Source organism: Xyrauchen texanus, chromosome 11 (genome assembly GCF_025860055.1).
Source record: "Xyrauchen texanus isolate HMW12.3.18 chromosome 11, RBS_HiC_50CHRs, whole genome shotgun sequence".
Lineage (NCBI taxonomy): Eukaryota > Metazoa > Chordata > Actinopteri > Cypriniformes > Catostomidae > Xyrauchen > Xyrauchen texanus.
Window position 1 is genome coordinate 17,736,698 of NC_068286.1, and position 8,292 is coordinate 17,744,989.

Genomic DNA, 8,292 nt, shown 5'->3' on the forward strand with positions numbered 1-8,292 from the left:
TGAAAGCTGTCACCTTTTTCCCCCCTTATGGTCAGGACAGGAGCAAAATAAAAACTTCGAGAGCCATGTTCTTTACTCCTGCAAATTTGAAAAGACTAGTAAAAAGGGTAAAAAGTCAACAGCTTTATAATAGACACAGGTCAATCAATAAATGATCATCACGTGTTTCTACAGTATTTTGTAGTTACTGTTTATTTTAAATGTAATAATTATTGTCACTCCCAATTAATGTGATACTGAGTGCGATTCAGTTGCATTTTCACATACAAATTTATTTTTACTTAGTTTTAGGCAGAGCCAGAGTGACTATTCAGGAGGATTAGGATTAGATTCTCCCTGTGGGGTGCTCAAAAATGTAACCAGAATGTCCGCATGTTGATTAATGAACTTATATGAAACTTATATTAATAAATTAAGAATTAAGGGTATCATGGAAGATCCAGTGAGAACAGATACTATTAGCTGAATGGAAGAACGTGCTTCAGGTAGCAGACCATCACAATTTTAACACTGAATGTAGTCTCACAATCTCAATCAAGTAATCTCTGAAATCCTCATTCCTTGCAGTGCAGTATGATAACAGTATTCTTTATTGAAGAATAAAATAATTGTTTTAATTAATACAGATGCAACGACATGACACGGTGCATTAATAAGGGGATTTTACAGCCCTCAAAAGATTGAACTCAAGGAAACAAACTGCGCAGAGTGCATTCAATATTGTATAATGCGCTTAAGCCTGATCTACTTAAAAAGACAGTATTCGTGATCCAAAACATTTACATTCTAAGTAAAAGAACAGATTTGTTACTTTGTCTTTATTCCCTGAAATTGCTGGAATTTGCCTTTTCATGAAAAAAAAATATATACGTATATATATTTTATTTTATTTATTTATTTTTACAGCATGTAAACACATAAAAGACAATCTCTCAAACTTCAGTAAGTTTCATGAGCATTTCATTGCTGCATATAGTTTCACTGGATCTGTTGCTATTTTATTAAGCTCGAACCCATCCCTAACCTGAAATCGCCTACTATCTAATTTCTTCTCCTTGCAAGTACTGTTGCAATAGGCCAGTGGTTCTCCCCCGGGGGGGCGCGGACACTCTCCCGGGGGGGGCGCGAGTAGGCTACGATGAAAGGGAAAAAAACTGGGAAAAAAAAATTTTTGGGCACATTTTTTTTAATCACTAAACTACTGTCATAAAAAGTTATACGTTTTGTATATACATAACTCCTGAATAAAAATTAAAATGTGTTTGGACTGATTTAAAAAAAAAAGTTTTGAACAAATTTGATTGGTTTGTCGATAGTGAGCACAAATGCAGGTGACAAGCGGTTTCATTAAGCGAGTCATTGAGTCGTTCATTCAAACGATTCGTTCAAACGGCCGATTCATCAAGAATGAGACAGATGTTTGTGAATGGGTCATTGAATCTTTGACTCAACCGATTCATTCACAACACTGAATCATTCAAAACACGATTGAGTATTGCTGTGAGATGCGCTATGGCTATGCTGTGATCTTTGTTTGGATTCATCGGATCTATTTTCGCTGCTAAAATAGACCAAAACAGTCATTATTTCGTCTAAAATGTAAGTGACTTAATATTATTTACTTGTTTGTTGAACTGTCATATGAAATCAGTGTCACATTTTCAATCGTGAGGTGATGGTAAATTAAGTGATGGTCAATTGTCAGCTCTTGGTCGTCAGGTCGTGTGATGTATGTTGCTGAACTGTATTCAAATGTTATAAATATAAAAACACCACATTTTGAAATTTAACTGCAGTATGTCAATTTAGTTTATTTGTGTGTGCTGCGCTCATAGACTTTAGAAAACGGCACTCATTTGTTTGATTTCAACCTGTCTTTGCAAGGCCGCGAAACTCATATTTTGCTCCTTGCAGACAAAGTGCACGCCTTCACACAAAAACTAGACCTCTGGCATGGCCGCATCAGTCGAGGGAACTGCGCCATGTTCCCCAGCCTTGCAGACTTTATCACTGATGCAGGCACGTCACACGATTTCTCCTCCCTATTTCAATCAGCGTCTGAGCACCTGTCAGCAATGAGAAAACAATTTGCGACGTACTTTAAAGAGGATTATCGCTCTTTTGCGTGGGTTCGAAATGCGTTTGTGTGCACAGCAAACGAGCTATCAATTGATATGCAGGAACAGCTTATTGAGCTGAAGAGTGACAGTAGACTGAAGGAACTCTTTAGCTCCTGCCCTCTTTCGTCATTCTGGGCAGCATTGATGCAGGAATACCCTGAACTCTGTGACGTCGCCTTGAAGATTCTCCTTCCTTTCGCGTCGACATATTTGTGTGAGGCAGGATTCTCAAAAATGACGGCACTCAAAACGAAATACCGCAATCGTGCACAAATCGAGGATGATTTGAGGCTATGTTTATCAAACATTGAGCCAAGAATTGAGGATCTTTGCAAGGCAAAGCAGGCTCAGGTCTCACATTAACATCACCTACCAGCAAGCTTCTGTAAAAAATGCAGATGATGCCTACTATTAGGCCTAGTAATAATAACAATAATGAAGCATAAATTAATATCAGAGGTCTGGTGCCAATTCCCAATTATAGCAATAGCCTAGTAATGATAATAGGCCTACTGATGATGATGATAATAATAATGATGATAATAATAATAATAATAATAATTATTATTATTATTAATAATAATAATAACAACAACAATAAAGCATGTAACCTCATATAATTATATAGCAATAGCCTAGTAATGATGATAGGCCTACTACTACTCATAATAATAATAATAATAATAATAATGCCTGCAAGCTCACATTAGAAGTCTGGTGCTACTGCCAATTATAATAATAATAATAATAATAACAACAATAAAGCACGGGGCGGGGCGGGGGGCACTGGGGCCCCAACTTGTAACGAATGCGGGAAACAGGAGAAGGCAGACAGGGGTTGTGGATCCAAAAGCAGGTTTTATTTAACTAACTAGCAAAACAAACAAACACAAGAACAAAAGAACAGTCCACGATGGGAAAAACTTAACTAAACACAAACGAACACACAGCGGGAAGAATGAACACGAAGGGCAGGAAACAAGGGCAAATGCACCACAGGAAACCAGACATGAACATTCAGCAATCGACAGGGAGTGATCAAAAAGCAGGGCTTAAATACACAGGGAGTGATGACTGGATTAGACACAGGTGGGTACAATGAACCAAAATGGCAGTGCTGATGGCAGGTGGATAGTGGGAAATGTAGTTTTAGACAAGGACAGTGAAACACGGGGCGGACAACAAGGAAAACGTGACATGGAGCGTGAACGGTGATGGGTGAAATGGAAAACACGGAGCAGACAAGGAAACGTGACATGAACGTGACTAGTGAGACACAGAACACAGGGTAGACAACAGAGGAACGTGACACAACTGCAATGAACCAGCTTTGGGGGGGCCCAGCTTGCAAAAGGTTGAGAACCCCTGCAATAGGCTATATTTTATGCAAACATATTGACAGCATTCATAACAGTACTGAAACAGAAAACATACACAGATTTAACAAGGCACAACAGCCCCTTAGTACACTAGAGCAGAAGGGGAAAAAGCATTGCCTTACCATTTATTTGCTGAATCTTCACTTGGTGCAGAACAATCTGGAATAAAATGAAACAATGCAACAGTCCCCTCCATGCAACCTTAACTTGTTCAGAACGTTGAATCTTTGTAACAACTGCGCAAAATCTAGGTGCAGCGCAAAGAATGAAACAGAGTGCAGGTGTCTCAACATGCATTTTTAAAAATGTGAAGTTATTTTTAACTTGACGTTGTGTTTAACATATGCCGGTCCTGCGCGAGGCGCTGAAGATAAAGCGAGACATGGTGCAAATGTAAAAAAAAATTACATTCGTCCAGCATGTGTTTACAAAGGAAAACAATGGGAAAACAGAACAGATGCACGCATAAACACATTTGTGTGAACGGCCTATAACTTGTCTGTTTGCGCTTGTCTTTGAGTGAGAGCGCGTGCACAAAACAAGTTCGGTAAGCCTGTTTATTTTTTCACTCATTACAAATCCGAACCCGACCCAAATCCAAATTTTTACTTGAAAAACTGACCCGAACCCAAAACCAGCCTGAAACCCGTCAGGTTCTCAGGTCCCGTCGGGCCCGGGTCAGGTTGCTGAATGAACAGTCCAGGTCCATGGAGTAGGCTATTTTATACAGGTCTTTATTGGTCCCCTCATCACAAGGCCTGAGACAACATTACTGGTTGTCTTGCCCAGACAACGGCCCTGCTGGACATAATGGCCATTGGTGTGATGGACATATAAAGACAAATATAATAAATCATTTTTAGGACAGAACATTTAGTAAAAAATGACTTAAATAAATTAATAAAAATAAACTTGATTCTTGATTAACTTGATTAAATGATTCTTCATCATGTTTTGCAACTTTAGCCTTCATTAAATTGAAGTCCTCGGTGCCCTTGATCTGTGCGCAAATGCCATCAAGAACATCCTTTATGAACCTAATTTCCTAGTCTGCAAAAAGAGAAAGGACACAATGTTCCACTTTAAAGCTCACACATGAGACTATAACAGAGTGTACAAAAGGTGTAACATCTCTATGGTGTTTAAGAAACAGATTTGAACCAAAAAAGTTGATCTTACTCTGAATTTATACTTGGGGAAAGGAACAATAAGTGAAGAAGGTATATTTATCACCAGCATAAAAGCCCACAAGGGTATTGTCTTAAGTATATTTAGGAAGAACTTGAAGATTGCTTAATATTTAGCAGCTTAACAAGAAGGTTTAGCTAAAATATGCCGAGCAACTTTTTTTTACCGAAGTTTCAAGGGAAACACAAAAACCTTTGGAAAGACATGAGGGCAGACCTTCAGCTCAAAACAGTGTTGGGGATGCTTTAATGACACCTGAAATTGTCACATAAATGTCTGTAAATGTCAGTGAGATAATGTAATTTCACAAATCTGGTTTTCTTTCAAAGTTAAAAAAAATAAAGAATAAAAAAGATTTAAAGAAAATGTCTCACAAATAATAATTCACCACAAATATAAACCAGTTCTCCCAACTTACACTGTTACATTCAAGTTTTAAATAATCGACAATACAATATCTTTGTACATGATATGAACAACTGAAAATTAACTTATATCTATAGGGCAGAAGAAGGTCACATTCTTTACCCTTGGTAATTACACAGAACCAGCATGGGTCAAATTTAGGGTCAAATGGTCAAATAGCTGCATTATAGGAATAGTTCACGCAAAAGTATTAATCCTGTCATCATTTCCTCACTCTCATGTACTTACCCACACAAAACAAAATAAATACAAATACATGGAGATGTTTTGAAGAATGTCTGAGCTGCTCTTTTCCATACAATGGAAACTGTGAGATTTTTGACAGTGAAGTGTGAAGGCACTATAATGATTTTCAGTTAATAACTTAAAAACAAACTGAACTGAATGATTTCATATTTCGGTAGACTTCAGAAAAATATAGCACATGATTGTATAAACAGCTTTTTTGGTGCTTTTTATGTTCTATTTGAAGCAAGGCAGTTTAATTCATTGTTTAAGTATGGAAAAGACAAGCTCAGACATTCTGCAAAATACAGTGTCTCCTGTTCTACAGAAGAAAGAATGTTTGCCAGAGAATTCTTCGAAGAGGCTGCTCTGCTTTGAAGACAGTTGTTAGGGCAGCCCTCTCATCTGCACTGTTTCCTTCAAGCACCATTGTTTGAAAGCTTGTTTCAATGACACACCTGAAACACAGGAAGCTGCTCTGAAACCTTTGCAAGGCTCCAATCTCCTTGAGGGAGATTTTTGTGTTTGTATATGCTAAACAACCATTAACTTTAAATGAGTCATGTTGTGAATATTGATGTGTATAAATAAAGACACAATATCCATTTAAAGTTTAAATGGACTAAATACTTCAGTAAAGTGTACATTCAAATAGGGTTGAGAACCGAGAACCGGTTCTTAGTCAGAACCGGGATCTATTTAAGAAAAAAATCAGACCCGAATGTTTTTTTGTTTTTTTTACTTTTGGTTTTGTTAACAGTTTGCAAATGTGCATTCTTCTGCCAAAGTGAACAGGACACTGTGCTAAAATACTCTAGCAGTGTTTCCTGCGCAACCATTCAGCGGTACTGCAACCCCGCTATTGAATCAGCAACGCAAAACACACAGCACAATCAGTGTAGTCCAATTCCCGAATAAATGATGTGATGAACAATTGGACCAGATGACATTCCAGAAGCCAATTTATGGTAGAGCCCCTCCCTAACTGCCAAGGCAAAGAAGAGTGGCTCCATTTTGATTGGATCATGGCAGGACCAACACAAACAAAGCCAAGCACAGCCATCAGATAAGCTGCTTGTACAACTACCAGATACTTCAAAAAGTAAGGCCACTGACCTTCCAACATGTTGGAAAAGACTTCTCATTGGTCCATGAGTGGTTTCATAGCAACATCTCAAGAGGTGAGAAGGACCATAAATATTCTTCAAGACCTTTTGAAGAAGCATTAACTTACCATGTGGCAAAAGCTGAAACAAAGAAGCCACAAAGACAAATCTTTACACACAAAATGTATTCCTAACATGGACACCAACTGCAACACATCCACTCCATGTTTGTTCACAGAAATATTTATGTAAATTGCAGTTGTTGAATTAGCACAATTGTTAACTCATATTTAATTTCACATTAATAAATTAATTCATGCATAATATTTAATCATTCAATATCATATTTGGTCTCTATAGGTTCATAAAATTGCAAGATTATTTTTGAAGAGGTTTGGAAAAGGAGCAATGAATAGATTAAACTTTAAAGACATAGTTTTAACTATGTACTTTAAAATATGCAAATGTTCCCACACTGTGTGGGCCCCCTCCAATTTCAGGTGCTAATCATAACCCTGAAAGAAGAATTGCCTAACTGAAATCTCCTCCTCCTCATAAGGAACGTAAGAAACTATCCTCAAGATGACCACACTTTTGACCTGAGTCCCTGTCCAGACGGTCATTAAGAGGATACACTTCTAAAACACCTCTACGTTCTGAGTTCCTGGCTTTTCAAGTGCGGGAGCAATAACAGAATAATAATCAATGTTCTGAGTTCTCGGCTGTTCAAGTTTAGGAGCAGTAACATAATTATAATCAACATTCTGAGTCTCTGGCCTGAGTGGTAGGAGATATTACAGAATACAAACCATCCAATGTGCTAAGTCTCTGCTTCAGAGAGAGAGGATAAAAGATCACCCAACTTTCTTAGTGTCCATCTGAGAGAAAGAAGTTTGATCAAGTACCAAGTCTCACTACAAGAGACTATTGCAACAGCATGTTTGGAATCCCTATACCAGAAAGATAACAACAGTGACAAGGTTTAGCTCTAGCAAGTGAAACTTCTCTAAGTTTTGTGCATCTACATGTTCCAAATGATGAATCTTGCACCAACATAAAGGCTGTATATCTGCATTTTCCAGATTGCAAGAACCCTTCCACGATCTTCTTGTGATCTTCCAGGAAATCAGCATTCCTCAGCTCCTTCGTGTCCAAGGCTGTTGAAATGTAATCCAACTCCTTCCCACTGTAATGTGGCCCTGAGCTCCAGTGGAAGACATCGCCATCACCGAACTCTCATTGATCGATTTAGGAGAATGTAAATATCCCTACAAAACCTCTTTCCAGAGACCTTGGCATTAGTTTATACTAATGGGGGGAGGACATGCACAACAACGTGTTAAACTGGCTTCACGCTTCGATTGAATTACAGCGACTGTTAAATAGTATTAAATTATGAATTTAGAATTAATTGATAACTAGCCTATTACTATAACCACAAATATCAGTTGCTGGTCCAGGATGGTTAAATGAGATATCTGCTTCTGTGAGCGCAGATGTTAGCTTTTCCTTTCCACACCACAGGTGATATTAAAGTGACACAAATAGCATTGTTGCTCTTTAAGATATCACAATATTAAGATAATACGATTATTTGCAATTTTTCTTATACAACAGCACTGGTGCAAAAAATATCATATCACAATTGAACGTCTTAGTGGACGTATTTCTGGGGGATATGTGGATGCCAAGGGCAGCCCTACAATAAGAAAACTGATAAATATACAAAAAATAAATAGGAGGTATATAATAAGACACTCCAGTCTAGGGCACAACACAGCTCATGCACATCCCAAGCTCAGTGATGTGCTTCAATGTACCTGGAGTTCTTTAAACAAGCATAAATGC